We start from the raw sequence: 17,751 nt of genomic DNA, 5'->3' as shown, positions 1-17,751 counted from the left end.
GGTGTGAGAGAGGTTGTTGTTTTAATGGGGTTTTGAAGGATTTGGAAGGTTTAGGTTCAAGAAGGGTTTGGGATTTGAGGGAAAAATTGGTGAAAGATAATGAGTGAATTTGTTGTGGTTGTTGTTTTAATGAAGGAATTGTGTTGGGTTTGAAGGTTTGGATGGTTGTTAATGGAGGATTCGTGTGAGGAAGGAGATGAAGTTTGAGAGAAAGGATAAGGTTTGTTGAAGAAGATGAAGTTTGAGAGAAAGAATGAGGGTTTCATGTGTTTCTACGCCTAAAACGTGATTTTTCCGCCTAGAACGTGAGTTTTTACGCCTGAAACGGCAAAACAGTGAGCACCCAAAATTATTCAGAATTTTTACGCCTGAGGCGTAAACCCTTCCGCCCCAAACGGAAAAATAAATGACAGCCACTTTCTTCAGTATTTTTTTACGCCCCAAACGGCAAAATTTCCGCCCCAAACGGCAAAACAGAGAGCACCCACTTTTCATCCTTATTTTTACGCCTTAGGCTCCATTTTTTTCCGCCCCAAACGTAATTTCCTGGTTGTACACTTTCCACACTCCTCTTTTTTTTAATTTGACCTGCAAAACACAAAAAATCAAAAGAAAAACTATTACGGTTAAATAAAACCTTGGGTTGCCTCCCAAGCAGCGCTACTTTTAGCGTCATTAGCTTGACGGTCTCGAAACCTCAAGGGTCTTCGAAAAGTACTGCCACCTTGTGGCGATTGAAATCTCCTCCCTTATAAAACTTGAGTCTTTGTCCATTTACTTTGAAAGATTTCTCCTCCTCTCCTGGTGTAAAAATTTCCACAGCCCCGTGTGGAAAAACTTCCTTAATGACAAACGGACCAGACCACCGAGACATCAGCTTACCCGGGAACAACCTTAAACGAGAATTGAATAACAAGACTTGCTGTCCTTTCTTAAACTCCTTTCTTACCAGCCCTTTATCATGATACTTCTTTGTTCTTGCTTTAAAAATCACGGCATTTTCATATGCTTGCATCCGCCATTCTTCAAGTTCATTCAGCTTAAGCAATCTTTTCTCACCCGCAAGACCTGCATCAAAATTTAAAAATTTCACAGCCCAATATGCCTTGTGTTCTAGCTCAACCGGTAGGTGACATGCTTTGCCATAAACTAGTTGGTACGGAGAGAACCCCAAGTGTGTCTTGAACGCGGTTCTATAAGCCCAAAGTGTATCATTAAGCTTCATTGACCAGTCTTTTCTTGAAGTAGAAACCGTTTTCTCCAGAATTTGTTTCAATTGCCGGTTAGATACTTCAACTTGTCCACTTGTCTGAGGATGGTATGGAGTGGCCACCTTGTGCTTGACATTGTATTTCTCCAAGACATTCTCCAAGTATTTGTTACAAAAATGTTTGCCTCCATCACTAATGAGAATTCTAGGAACCCCAAACCGAGTAAAAATATTTTCTTTAAGGAACTTCACCACGGTATGAGAATCATTCGCTTGGCAAGGAATAGCTTCCACCCATTTTGTAACATAATCTACACACACCAATATATGAAGATTAGACCGTGAAGATGGAAAAGGTCCCATGAAATCAATCCCCCAACAATCAAAAGGTTCTACTTCGAGCATTTGGTTTAGAGGCATCTCATCCCGCTTTGAAACATTGCCGGTCCTCTGGCAATTATCACATCTTCTAGCAAACTCTACACAATCTGCAAACAGTGTCGGCCAAAAGAAACCATTTTGAAGCACCTTTGCTGCTGTTCGTGGACCACTGTGATGACCACCATATGGAGAACTATGGCAATGCCACATTATGCTTTGTGCCTCTTCCTCATCAACACATCTACGGATCAAGCCATCTTGCCCCACCTTAAATAGGTATGGATCATCCCAAAAATAGAAGTTAGCATCTCTAAAGAATTTCTTCTTTTGTTGATAGGAATAGTCCTCCGGAATTTCATTTCCTGCTTTGAAATTAGCCATGTCAGCAAACCAAGGCCTTTTAGAAACCATCAGCAATTTTTCATCCGGGAACTCTTCATTAATGCACTTCTCTTTTGTGGTCACCATTGGATTTTCTAACCTTGACAAATGGTCCGCGACCACATTCTCCACACCTTTCTTGTCTTTTATCTCCAAATCAAATTCCTGCAAAAGTAGTACCCACCTCAAGAGTCTAGGCTTTGAGTCGCCTTTTGTGAGGAGGTACTTAAGTGCCGAGTGATCTGAAAAAACAACAACTTTCGATCCAATCAGATAAGAGCGAAATTTTTCCAAAGCAAATACTATTGCAAGCAACTCTTTTTCAGTAGTTGTATAATTGATTTGGTTTTCATTCAAAACCTTGCTTGCATAGTATATAGCATGGAAAAATTTCGCATGTCGTTGGCCAAGCACCGCTCCAACCGCATAATCACTTGCATCACACATTAATTCAAAAGGGAGATCCCAATTAGGTGCAACGATTATGGGCGCGGTGACCAACTTTTCTTTAATCACAACAAAAGCATTCAAACATTCATCATCAAATTTGAATTCATTTTCCTTCACGAGGAGGTTACTTAAGGGCTTAGCTATTTTGGAAAAGTCTTTTATGAAACGCCGATAGAAACCGGCATGTCCTAAGAAGCTTCTCACTCCCTTAACATTCACGGGAGGAGGCAATTCCTTAATAACCTCTATCTTTGCTTGGTCAACTTGAATGCCCTTTGAAGAGATTTTGTGTCCAAGCACAATACCTTCTTTAACCATAAAATGACATTTTTCCCAATTTAAAACTAAATTGGTACTTATGCATCTCTTCAATACGGCATTCAAATTGGCTAAACATTTATCAAAAGATTTACCAAACACAGAAAAATCATCCATAAATACCTCGATTGTGTCCTCCATCATATCAGCAAAAATAGATAGCATACACCGCTGGAATGTGGCCGGTGCGTTGCACAACCCGAAAGGCATCTTCCGGTAAGCAAATACTCCAAAAGGACAAGTAAAAGCTGTTTTCTCCTGATCCTCTGGGTCTACCACAATCTGATTGTACCCAGAATATCCATCCAAAAAGCAATAATAGGCCTGCCCTGCAAGCCTTTCCAACATTTGGTCCATGAATGGAAGAGGAAAATGGTCCTTCCTTGTTGCCGAGTTCAACCGCCTGTAGTCTATACACATCCGCCACCCAGTGACGGTGCGAGTGGGTATCAGTTCATTTTTTTCATTTCTCACAACTGTCATACCACCTTTTTTCGGGACCACATGGACAGGACTAACCCACGCACTATCCGAGATTGGATAAATCATACCAGCTTCTAGAAGTTTAAGAACCTCTTTCTTCACCACTTCTTTCATGGTTGGATTTAGTCTTCTTTGAGGTTGCACCACAGGTTTGTATTCATCTTCCATTTTTATTTTATGCATACAGAATCCGGGACTAATCCCTTTCAAATCAGAGATGCTCCAACCCATGGCTTCTTTATTTTCTCGCAAGACTCTAGTTAGCTTCTCTGCTTCCAAAGAACTCAACCTGCTGCTTATGATTGCCGGTTGTGAAGCATTTTCTCCTAAGAAAACATATTTTAAGTGAGGGGGGAGCTCTTTCAACTCCGGAATAGTAACTTTTAAGTCCTCCTTACCACTAACTTTCTCTTCCACAGCGTAAACGTTTTCAAAATCATTTTGTGCTTCTTCTTCTTTACATGCTTCAAGTTGACGGAGACAAATTTCAATCTCCTTGTCCCATTCCTCTTCCAAATCATCAATGGAATTAACAATTACTCTTTCTAATGGTAGGGATGGTGTTTCTTCCACTAAGACATCTTCTACCACTTCCTCAATCACGTCAACCTTGTAACATTGTGGCTCATCATCATGGTGTTTCATAGCTTTGAACACGTTAAACATGACTTGTTCCCCATGTGTTCTCAACATAAGTTCTCCCATCTCAACATCAATCAATGCTCTTCCGGTAGCTAAGAATGGCCTACCCAATAATAACGGTTCTACATCTGCATCATCTTCCATATCAAGGATGACGAAATCAGCCGGAAAAACAAACTCAGCAACTCTTACCAAAACATCATGAAGTACGCCGTAAGGATGTACAATAGAACGATCAGCTAAAGAGAGCTGCATCTTTGTAGGCTTTGCAACAGCTCCGGGTATCTTCTTCATCATTGACAATGGCATTAGGTTGATGCTAGCTCCTAAGTCACATAGAGCTCGACCAACGGAGATGTTACCTATTGAACATGGTATTGTAAAGCTTCCAGGATCCTTCTTCTTTTGAGGAAGTTTCTTTTGGATTATGGCACTACATTCCTCTGTCATCTCCACTGTATCATCGTCAAGAGGTTTCCGCTTCTTTGTCATAAGTTCCTTCATGAACTTGGCATAAACAGGCATCTGTTCCAACACTTCAGCAAAAGGAATGTTAATTTGGAGATCATGAAGCATCTTCATAAACTTTTTGAATTGTTGGTGATCATTAGCCTTTGCCTTCTTCTTGCGCGGATATGGCAATTTAGCATGGACAGAATTTTCTTTCTCCTCTACACCCTTGCCTCTCTTTTCAACTAACTTCTCATCATTCTCTTTTTCAATTTTTTTTTCTTTCTCATCTTCAACTAACTCCTCTTTCTCAATCTCAATCATTTTCTCCAACTCATTCTCAACTTCTCCCTCATTCTCATTTTCAACTTCTCCCTCAACATTATTTTTTTCTTTCACTCCCTCAACACTAGACTCACTCTTTTTCTTCGTTACAATCTCAGGTGAAGGAACCACTCTATTTCTCAAATTAATCGCCTTGCAACTTTCATTCCTCGGATTATCCTTTGTAGAACCTTCAAAACCATTATTTTGAGTAGCCGCGAATTGCCTTGACAATTGCCCAACTTGAGTTTCCAAGTTCTTAATTGAAGCTTCATGATTCTTGTTGGCAATATCTTGGTTGGTTTTCATTTGATCTTGGCTAACCTTCATAGCTTCGAAGTTCCCTTGAGTCACCTTTATGAATTGAGTAAGTGTATCCTCTAATTGAGAAGGTCTCCGTTGTTGAGAGTTTTGTGAAGAAGATTGTTGTTGAGATTGATTTGAGTTTTGATTTCCTCCCCAACCAAAGTTTGGATGATCTCTCCAACCTGGGTTATAAGTGTTTGAATATGGATCATACTTTGGGTTGTTCCTTTTGAAGTTGGCTAGGTACTTTGCCTCTTCTGACCCTTCAGGAAAACATTGGCCATTAGCATGCCCTTGTCCACAAAAATCACATTTCACTTCATTAGCTGCCATAACTGGCATTTGGGCATTAGGAGTGCTAGTGAGGTGTTTCAACACAGCTGCCATTTGAGAATTCATCAATGTAGATTGGGCCAAAAGAGCAGTTTGAGTATCAAGCTCTATCATGCCTGCTTTCTTCTTTGCACCACGATCATTTTCAACTCTGTACTCATTTTGAGCCATGGATTCCACCAACTCTCTAGCTTGAGTTTGATTTTTATTTTTCAAAGATCCACCTGCCGATGCATCTAGAAACATTCTAGTTTGAGCTCTCAATCCTTGTGTGAAATGCTGCATTTGAGTATGACTATCGAGCCCATGCTTAGGACACTTCTTCAGGCTCAGTTTGAATCTTTCCCAGGCATCATACAATGTTTCGGAGTCTCCTTGCTCAAAACTTGTAATGTCAGCTCTTCTTTCAAGATACTTGTGAATTGGAAAGTACCTATCCATGAACTTCATCTCTAGCTCTTGCCAAGTATTGATGGTGTTAGGTGGTATTGTATCCAGCCAGTCTTTAGCTCTTCCAGTTAACGAATACTTGAAAAGCCTTAATCTTTTATCTGATTCAGTTACTCCTGGTGGGTCTGTATAGTCACAAGCTTCATAGAAATGCTCCAGGTGGAGATTTGGACATTGTGTTTCTGCCCCTGAGTATTGATTCTCTTTGAGGGCGCTGAGCACTGAATTCTTGATATCAAATGACACATGATTTCGCGGTTGAAAACCCAGATTGGCAAGCTCTCCATTGTTTCTTTGCCCATAGTCACCTAACATCCTCTCAGGCACAACTGGTGGAGGTGGTGGTGGATTATCAGCCATGATGTTGGCTTCGTTGTCCGATGTGTTTGGACTAGAAACCGCTTCTTCACTACTTTCTTGTGCAACACCTGCTAACCGGGCAGCCTCTCGGGCTAACCGAACTGCTTTCCTGTTTGCTTTAGCTGTTTTCTCTATTTCCGGATCAAAGACAAGTTCTCTTGCTACTCTCCTACCTTGCATAAACAACCAGAAAATACCTTAAGAAGCAACTGCACTACACAAGAATGAAAATGAAAATAAAATTCAGAACTTATATATTTTTTTTTTATATATTTATAATTAAAATAAACAAAAACTTAATCAATAAAACAATAAAATGTAAAAGTATGACTCAATTGCCTTGTTGATTTAATCAACAATCCCCGGCAACGGCGCCAAAAACTTGATAGAAATTTAGCAAGTGTACTAAATAGCCGTCAAGTAGTATAATAAAATCGTTCTCTCCGCAGGGATTGTTGTAAATCAATTGTAAATTGAAGACATACTCATGTAAATTGACATAAATTGTAAAAGGGGGTTCTTGTTTGGTTTCAAGTTCAAATTTTTAAACTTTGGAATTGCTTTGGTGTTTAGATTGATGTAAGAAAAGCGATTGGTCCTTTTTGGGTCATCTAATTACTATTTCTCTTGGTAACGCCATGTATGATAACGAATTATTCAAATTAGTTTCATGATTAGATTAAATCAAAAGTGATTATGCCCAATGTCTTGGTAACATAATCCTCTCCCTTGATCATCGATTCCTAATGTCTTAGGTAATCTATGATCAATTGAGGTTTACAACCTTTAATCTTTTAATCTCAATTAACAATCCAAAATTTCTTAAGTGAAAATTAATTGATCAATCGTTCCTAGATCGATGAGTTATTCCTATCGTCATAGTAAAACAAATCATTGCAATCATCATATAAGTCGCGAATTCATACAAAGCATTAAGCACAAAGAACAATCAATAGAAACTAACTTCGTAATTCATTAATCATATCATATGACAATCACATAGTTCAAGATCAAAAGTAATTAGAATCACCTAAGGACCAATCATGAGAATTTAGCTAGACATTGCAAATTCAGAAATTACATCAAATAAAATGAAAGAAAGCATGATTACAAGAAGAATCTTGATGTGTTTCCACACTTGAATCCTTGCTTGGTCGCTCTTGATCCTCCAAAATCGCTCCAAATGCTGTTCCCAGTGTCAAAACTTCGATAATGATCCAGATCTGATGTTTCCTTTTTATAAAAATGATCAAAAGTAACGTTTTCCGCCTGAGGCACAGAATTTCCGCCTCAGGCGTAAAGAATTACGTTTCAGGCACAGCTTTTTCCGCCTGAAACGGCAAAACAGTGAGCAATCTTGGTTCTTCAGTGAAATTTCCGCCCCAGGCGGAAATAATTCCGTTTTAGGCGTAAAAATACTATACAATCCACCAATTTTCATTTGCTATCTTTCTTCGCATGTAGCTTCAAATCAATGTTTCATTCTTCATGATTTAGGTCAAAAACCTCTAAAAATACTTGAAAATGGTCTTTATTTCCATGTAATGACTAACGTCATCATTGATCCTTATGAATATCTATATTTTCGGTCATATTTGGTTTAATGGTATTTGGTTTAATGTTATTTCGATTGGCTGTGTTTATATGAATATGATTGCCTTTAAGTATCGTTTATAATTAATTCCGCAGAATAAAATATACATAAGTTTGTGTTTATCTATTTTATATTTTATTTTGCGGTTTTGTTTTTTTTTGGCTTTCATATATGCATGCCATGAATCCAGTGTTTTGAAAGTATGTATATTTGTTCGTATATGCTTTTCGTTTGTTGCTATTATGAGGTTGCAATTTTTATTTGTGGTCATGGCAGTGTTCATTTTTTGGGTTCGTATCATATATGTATTTATGATATATATGTGCACTATGCATACATATGTATAATTTTGTTTTTCGGTTCACTATGTGGCCTTTATATATTATATTTATCATACATGTTTAATTTGAATTATTTTGTTCAAATTATGGTTCAAGTTTATGTCATATATGTGATTATTTTTATCTGGCTTATCAAATTGATCGAATGTGAACATGAAAATTTTGGTGGATTAGTGTTGAAGTTATTTTCTCTTTTTTTTTTTAGTTTTTCACCGAGTGAATTTTTTTTTTTTTGTTGACTTGTTTTTCAATTAAAAATAATAAATTGATATAACTCTAATTTGTTTCCTTTGGTTTTAATTTGAAACAAATTAACATATTTGATTTGGTTTCCAAATATGAGTATCGGTTATTATTTTTTGTCATCAATTTCTTTACATAAAAATTCAGATTAATTTTGTCAACATTATTGTGAATTATTGTCAATTATGGTCTTTAATTGTCAAAATCAGGTCACCTTAATTTTGTTTTGATTCATTGGTATTCAATAATTGTCCTATATGAATCATTTTCTGTCCATTTAATTAGTTTTGGCCGATCATATATATTTCTCTCATTTAATTAAATTCAACTTCTGTGGCCAATTTTTTATTTATTGGTACTTATTATGTTGAGAAACCATGGTTCCGATGGCTATTTGGTACTCAATTAAATTTTTTGTGAAGAAAATACTCAATTAAATTTTATTGTGAACAATAAATAGTAACGAGTATTATTTTTCTTACCACGTAGCAGTACACTTTGAGCACAATTAGTGTGCTTGGTTCACTTTAATAAGTAACAATTTGCTTGCCATCGTCATTCATATTTAATTATGTAAATGGCTATTCATGGATTTATTTTAACTTTGCTACAGATGAAAATAAATTCAATGTGTTTGTACAGTACCTTTCCTTCCCCTACGTACTGCTTATGTTTGTTGAGCATAATTTTATGTGCTTATTTAATTTTAATTAGCCTTAACTAATGATGTTTCTTTCATTTGATTAAATTCAACATTGGCTAATTTTGATTCATTGGTATTTGTTATTTTGAGAAACTATATCAGTGGTTATTTGGATTCATTTCAATTTCACTATTATTATAAAGTAAAATCAATTGGATTTGTATCCTTCTGTTCTTTCCCACCGTAGAGCACAATTAGTGTGCACTTTATGAAAGAAATTAGTTACTTATCTCATACCCCATGAGTACAACCAGCATGCTGGCATGTACTTGATATAAACACAATTTTGTGTTTAGGTTCTTAGTTTAATAGTTATTTGATTATTAAACGATCAGATAACATACAATTTTGACATTACATTCGTAGGTAATGTTTATGTGAATTTTAAGACCTTCCCACTTAATTTATTAAATTAAAATGTCTAATAATTTTAGTTGAGTTGGTTGAAACAATATGTTGCAAAAGTAATCTCTGTTGCGTAAATTTGATTCAATTTAAATTATAAAAGATGTAGTGTGTAATTGTTCATGCGAGCTGTTTTAGTCGGCCAAAAGGAAGACACAGTTTGGCCGAACAATTGCATACATGTGATGATAAATATGTGGTAATTATTAAGTTTTCTTTCCATGTGGGTAATGGTTGGTGTCAAAGACGCACATTATCTGACCGGACTTATTACCAATATTTGATCGTTGCGTGAGAGTACCGCTTACAGTTAATTCTTGCAATCAAAGATTGGGAATTAATGGTGTGCTTGGTATCTTGTTTGGGTCTTATTTAATTTGCATATAAAGAATATTGTGCATGTCCATATGGTTATTTGATGACATGCCTACTAATGTTATTGTATGTTTATTGTTCTCTCTTCGATCCAGTTGTTGCTGCCACAGCTCCTAATTTCACTGCTTAAATCAACTCTATCTCTATGCTAATTGGGACTAACTTTAAGAGGCTAAAGAAAACTGCGGGAAATTTTTTCCAGAACAAGAAAACAAGGGAACAACCTAAGGAGTCCACATGTTTCTTCTGCAAGAAGGCTGGACACATGAAGAAAGATTGTTCCAAGTACGCATCATGGCATGAAAAGAAGGGTAATTTTCTCACTTTTGTTTGTTCTGAAATTAATTTAGTTTCTGTACCTAAGGATACTTGGTGGGTAGATTCTGGTGCTACTACTCACATTAGTATGTCCATGCAAGGCTGTCTGTGGAGCCGTCCGCCAAGTGATGCTGATAGATTCATCTATGTGGGCGATGGCAATAAAGTTGCAGTTGAGGCTATTGGGACTTTTAGATTATTGTTAAAGACCGGTTTTCATTTGGATTTGGTTGAGACTTATGTTGCTCCGTCTATTAGACGGAACTTAATTTCTATTTCTATTTTGGACAAATCTGGTTATACTTGTTCATTTGGAAATAATAAATTTAGTCTCTCATATGATTCAAATGTTGTTGGTTACGGTTCTTTGAATGATAATCTTTATATGCTTGATATTGAATGTCCTTATAACAAAATAATGCAAGTAGAGTCACATGGTACGAAACGAAAATTAAATGAGAATTCTGCCACTTTATGGCATAAGCGATTAGGTCATATCTCTAAACAGAGAATTCAGCGGCTTATGTCAGACGGTATTCTTGGATCCCTTGACTTGTCGGACTTTCAAGTCTGCATTCAGTGTATCAAGGGTAAGCAAACAAACAAAAGGAATTTTCATGCGGAAAGAGCTAAGGATGTCTTAGAATTAATTCATACTGATATATGTGGTCCTTTCCCTTAAGGTTCTTGGAATGGACAACGGTATTTTATTACGTTCATAGACGATTACTCGAGGTACGGATACCTTTATTTGATTCATGAGAAATCTCAATCTCTGGATGTGTTCAAATCATTCAAAGCTGAAGTCGAACTTCAACTTGGAAAGAAAATTAAGGCTATCAAGTCTGACCGTGATGGTGAATACTATGGTCGGTACGATGGATCAGGGGAACAACGTCCAGGGCCCTTCGCGCTTTTCCTTGATGAGTGTGGAATTGTTCCGCAATACACAATGCCGGGAAAACCAGCATGAATGGAGTTGCAGAACGACGAAACCGGATTCTTAAAGATATGGTAAGGAGTATGATTAGTCATTCTTCTCTACCAGAGTCATTTTGGGGAGACGCATTAAAGACCGCAGTTTATATCCTTAATAGAGTACCTAGTAAAGCAGTAGCTAAGACCCCTTATGAGCTATGGACTGGGAAAAAGCCCAGCATTAGGCACCTGCACATTTGGGGATGTCCAGCTGAAGCAAGACCCTATAGGCCTCATGAAGGTAAGTTGGACGCAAAGACAATTAGCTGCTATTTTATAGGGTACGCCGAACGCTCTTACGGGTATAAGTTTTATAACCCCATCACTAGAACAATTTTTGAAACGGGAAATGCAAGATTCCTTGAGGATGTAGAGTTTGGAGGGGAAGGAAACATAAGGAGTGTTGTCTTTGATGAAGAAACTGTTACTGACAATGATCAAGTCTTTGTACCTATTGTTGTTCCAGAAACAGATCCAGAAATTAACAATGATGTTATTCCTAACATCCCTCAAGAACAAGACAACGCTGAGTTTCTTCCTCAAGCACCACCTATAGTTCAAACTCAACAACCTCAAGGGCTGCCATTAAGAAGATCCACTAGAGAGAGGAAGTGTCCAATTTCGGACGATTATGTTATATTTCTTCAAGAACATGAGGATGGCATTGGTTTGACTGAGGATGATCCTATTAACTTTAGTCAAGCTATGCGAAGTTCAAACTCTCTTAAGTGGATTGATGCCATGAAGGATGAGATGAAATCGATGACTGACAATGATGTTTGGGATCTCGTTAAATTACCCGAAGGAAAGAAACCCATTGGTTGTAAATGGATATTTAAAACCAAAAGGGATTCAAAGGGTAACATTGAGAGATATAAAGCTCGTCTTGTCACCAAAGGTTTTACTCAGAAGGAAGGCATTGATTATAAAGAGACTTTCTCTCCGGTTTCTTCGAAAGACTCTCTTAGGATCATAATGGCATTAGTAGCTCATTTTGATTTAGAGCTGCATCAGATGGATGTAAAGACTGCATTTCTAAATGGAAACATTGAAGAAACGATATATATGGTGCAACCAGAAAATTTTGTGTCAGGAGACCCAAAGTCTGTGGTTTGCAAACTTAAGAAATCCATCTATGGCCTTAAACAGGCTTCCCGTCAATGGTATTACAAATTTCATCAAGTTATATCCTCATTTGGTTTTGAAGCTAATCCAGTTGATGATTGCATATACCAAAAGTTCAGTGGGAGTAAATTTGTTTTCTTGGTATTATATGTAGATGATATCCTTTTGGCAAGCAACAATATAGGCTTATTGCACGAAACCAAGAGATTTCTCACAAAGAATTTTGAGATGAAAGATCTTGGGGACGCCTCCTTTGTCTTAGGAATTCGAATACTTAGAGATCGCTCTCAAGGTATTTTGGGATTGTCACAAAGGAGCTATATTGATACAGTTTTGGATAGATTCTCCATGAAAGACAGTAAACCAGGAGACACACCCGTTGCTAGAGGAGACAAATTTAGTCTCAATCAGTGCCCCACTACGGATCTTGAAAAGAAAGAGATGCATAAAGTTCCTTACGCTTCAGCTGTGGGGAGTCTTATGTATGCTCAAGTTTGCACTCGTCCCGACTTAGCATTCATTGTAGGAGTTCTTGGCAGATATCTGAGCAACCCTGGTATGCAGCACTGGATAGCAGTAAAGCGTGTAATGCGCTACCTGAAGAGAACTAGAGACTTCGTACTCACTTATCGGAAGTCAGATAACTTGGAGATCATTGGGTATTCTGACTCTGATTATGCGGGATGCCCGGATAGCAAACGTTCCACATCTGGTTACATCTTCCTCTTGGCTGGAGGAGCTGTTTCTTGGAAGTCTGTCAAACAGTCTTTAGTGGCTCCCTCTACCATGGCGGCAGAGTTCGTGGCTTGCTTTGAGGCATCAAATCATGCGAATTGGCTGCGAAACTTTGTCACAGGCCTACGCATCATTGGGAGCATCGAGAGGCCATTGAAGATTTATTGTGACAATAGTGCAGCTGTGCTCTACTCCAACAACAATATGAGTTCCACAAAGTCGAAATTTATCGATATAAAGTATCTTGTTGTGAAAGAGAGAGTTCAGGAGAAACAACTTTTGATAGAACATATAGGGACAGACTTGATGCTAGCTGACCCACTAACCAAAGGTTTAACGCCTAAGGCTTTTCATGGGCATGTTGCTCCTATGGGTCTAGGTTTTGAGATTGCCTTAGATTAGTGGGAGTCTTTTCCTTATTTGTATTATGTTCTATATATTTTGGTTTCAATTTTGGTACAAACATTATGTTATGTTTGATTTTCTGCAGAAATAAAACTTATTATAAGATATTATTGTTATAACAATATTAAGTTTTTGGTTATGTGCAAATATTTTAATTTTGAATTGCACCTAAGGAACTTCAGTTTGATCTCAATAAAGACTTTAGTTGGACCAGTTGGAAATAGACATGATTTAGAGATCACATTGCATGAAATTTTCATGCCACTCATCCATATCGATCTATGTCATCAAGTACATTGATGTGGTGGTCATCGGGGTTCCGTCACGTTATACGTCAGTGACGACAGCCGCGGTGGTCCCATTGTTGATGTATGAGGTGGACCAGATTGTAAAGTTGAAATCTAAAGATAAATAGCATTCGGATGCGCGCCTAAAGAACTATGATATAATTATTAACATATATTGCCCAAGTGGGAGATTGTTGGAATATTTTATATTATTCAATTATTATATTCCAATAATTATTATGTGGGCATATATATTTATATTAATTATATTAGCTATTTATCAATTAAGAGCCTAAATTGATTAAGTGGTCAAATAAAGTTAAAAGGCTATTAGATTTCTATTTAGAATTAATTAATTATTTAATTAGTTAGATATGGGCTCAAATGGGTGGATGTCAGGATGGCCCATTTCGGGGTAATGGGAACCCTAATGGGCCATCACCCTATATAAGGCTATGGTCCCCAATACACCGTACATAAGAAAACACTCTCTTCTCCCCATCTGAAGAGAATCAAGGCATCAGGGTACCGGTTGAGGAAGAACCAATCTAGCCACCATCTCTTTGTATTTCAGGATCACTGTAAAAGAACTTTTCATCATGGATCCAGGTATTCCTAAAGATCATCTTGTCGATCCTATAATTTTATACATGTTTCTATGACTATTTTGTTTCCGCACTAAAGTATATATCATAATATGTTCAGCATGTATATGTGTTTAATCCTAATTTAGTGATTTAAATCTAACATAAAGATCAAACTACTAATCTTCTTATCATTTAACTCTTTTAACTCCGACATTGTGTCACAACACACCAAGTCATGCATCCTTCTACGCTGCATACACTAATTTATTTAGTAAGATAAGACTATATGATTAACAAAATTCTATTTTAAGAGCACCATTTTATTTATTTATTTATTTATTTATTTATTTATTTATTTATTTATTTGAATGGCATTTTAAGAGCACCATTTAAACTCTAAATTACGTATTATGATGTCAATAGACTGAATCATCATCTCATAAAAAAGAGTCTCAATGTGATGAGGAGTCTGTACCTTTACTCTTTGTACATTTACTCATAAATGAAAATAATGGTGCAGTGATATAATGGAGTTTTCTGGCAAAGCATATGGTTGGGATTCGAGAAAACAACAAATTTGGTACTATTCAATGGAATATTGGAACGGGAAATGAGACTATAGTTTACATTGATGGATTGTGACTTATTAAAATTCCCTGCTCTTTTTGTTTCTACTATTATGATAAGTTTAATTTATTTTTCTCTTTTAATACATATTTCTTAAATTGGAATATTCCCGTTTTTATTATGAACGAGGATTGACTGCCAGGCCAAAATATCCTCCTCTTCTAGGGATACCTTAGATAGCCCCCCCCTTACATGTGGCATCATATCTCATTGGTTAACTCTTGTTAACTATAGCTATGGGATACCAACCATGACCAATTGGTGGTTCAAATGGATATTAGTCACTACTATTTACTTTGACTATGACTATATATATATGTCTTGCAACCACATCAAATATTATGCTATCTGGTTATGTACATTATTCAAATGAATTTTGGTTAATATGTTTTTAATTAGTTCATTGAAAAAAAATAAAATAGTCAACTATTAAAAATTGATAATTATTTTTTATGAACATTTGACATTCTTCATGTCTAAGTCCAACTCTAAATCAAGCTAACTTAATTTTTTTAATATATCTTTGATATTTTAAATAAAATATTTGTGAATAAGATTCTCACTTTTATTTATGAAAAAATGAATGTCTATTAACTAAAACATTGAGTTTAAGTGATTAATAGTAAGTTCTCCATAAGATCAACAGAAAAACTCGAATTCAATTTCTATCAACAATTCTTAATTAGGTTACATTTTATAACTTTAAAAAATAAAATAGATAAATTTCAAAACATTTTTATTATATTTAGTTCTTTAACCGGTCTTTCAGGTAGCATTTTTCTTTTAAAAAAATTAACATGTACTCTTTTTCTTCTTTTTTTTTGAATGGCATGCAGGTATATACTCATACTCATATATACTAGTATAAGATTTAAAAGTAGTTGGCACGTATATATATGGATACAAATAAAGAGCAAGCTGTACACGTGAGAGATACCCCGAAAATCAAAATGAAGAAGAGAAAAAATGGGCACTGATGAGAAACTGAGAGAGGAAGGAATATATGACTATAAGCGTAGCTTGTGATGTCCGGTGACACCAGCTGATTGCAGAGCCACATAATGATGTAGACCATATTTAATGAATCAATCAATCTCTCCTTATCCCATCCTTTCAATCCCTTCAACCAATGTCATAAATATATCTCCGTCTAAAAGTGTAAGAACCAAATCACGTTGATCATATCATATAGCTAGCTAATTACCCCGTCTAAAGCAAGTAGGTTTAGTCAAGTGGTAAGAGATTTGGGTAGTCTGCATGAAGTCATAGATTTGATCCTCTCTAACTCCATTGTAATTACCATAGTCCAAAAGCGTAGAAAAAAGAATTAGACAAATCATCACTAATTATAAGTATTAGAAATAAACACAAATCACTAGACCAAAAAAAAAAAAATAATAAACACAAATCTTTTGTGCATGTTTTGTTAGGTCACTCATTTCACAAATATATTTTTTATTTTTTTACAAAGACAAATGTATGTTTTGTACAATCGAAAAAAGATGTATCTTGTTGCATATAGAGAAATAGCGATAAAACCTTCACTTGAATTGCACAATCATATCTCATGCTTGAACAATCTCACGATCCCTCTTATTCTGATTGGAATTTGGTTTATTCATATATACTTTTTTTTTTTTTCTTTTCAGAAGCATATGTTGAGAGTCGCTCAATTGAACGTATTTTGTGCATCGGTTGTCACGCGTTACATCATCATGTTGATAAACATTCTAACTCATAATTAAACATTCATAATTCTTTTATGTTTTAGTACGTATATATTCCCTTTGTAACTCTTAATTATTGTCATAATATATATTTGACATATATGTTATTGAAACCTTGGTATAAAGTTTTTCTCTAAATTCAGTAGAGATTCCACGATATTGTCCAAAATTTCTCAAGCGTGAGATTTATAATTAAAGACAAAATAGTTAAGAAGCATGAAATCCTATGGAGGTCCAGTACGATAGCCTTTCATGTGAAATAAATGTGCAAGTAGGAGGAATTGTAGAAAGGATTCCAAAACAATCGTCTGGTTACAACGTTAACATTAAAAATTTCAACGCTACGTATTTGTCTCTAATTAATTAATTAATTAATTAATTATGATGTAGCATAGCATAGCATGTAATGTTGCAATATCCAATATTCCCTCTCCGTGTTCAAATATTCCATGTCTTGTGTATCTCTCACCTCATCTCATCAAAATCAAATGTCGTCTATCGGATCATCATAAATTGGAATTAGAATATTTCAATCACATCCACCGCGTGTATTCCAATCGCCAATATACCTACCATATTCCTCGGCATCAACATGGCTTCTCTCACGTGACTCGTGGGCGTGACCTTGTCTAAGCTATAGTCTCTTCCTTTGTTCTCTTCTTTTGTTCTTATATATTCTCGTTTCAATAATTCTTCCGTCCCAAAATATAAGTTAAAATGAGTTAAAAAATTTAGATCAAATACGTTTGTTTTTGTTCGGAAGAGCTTGAGAGAAATATCGAATCAAATGCTTCAAGATTATAAGAAAAGAAGATGTCATATCTTCATCTAAAGTCTTAAAACATTAAGTTAATGAGTCACCTCTTATAAATCCAAACATTCTTCTAATTTATAGTCGATGAGAGATTTACTCACACTTGAAATTCAACAATCTTCCTACAATTATGAGTTCTCACACCTTATCGTTGATCCTTTTCTTTAACGGCAAATATATTATTAATAATAATCGGTCTCTGCACAAAACGAACAGAGGCCCGGAATAGAAGAACTACAAAACAAAGACGTCGTATATAAGCGGAACACCAATGAAGAAAACCAAAACAAACACCACCTAAAAGAGATCTACTTCTAATCTCATTCTTATAAGGACATTTCTCAGCTTCTAGACTACCAAAGAAGACATCGACCCGACCCATAAAAATGCAACTAGACC

This window comes from Trifolium pratense, linkage group LG1 (genome assembly GCF_020283565.1).
Source record: "Trifolium pratense cultivar HEN17-A07 linkage group LG1, ARS_RC_1.1, whole genome shotgun sequence".
NCBI classification, from domain to species: Eukaryota; Viridiplantae; Streptophyta; class Magnoliopsida; order Fabales; family Fabaceae; genus Trifolium; species Trifolium pratense.
This window is presented reverse-complemented; position numbering follows the sequence as displayed.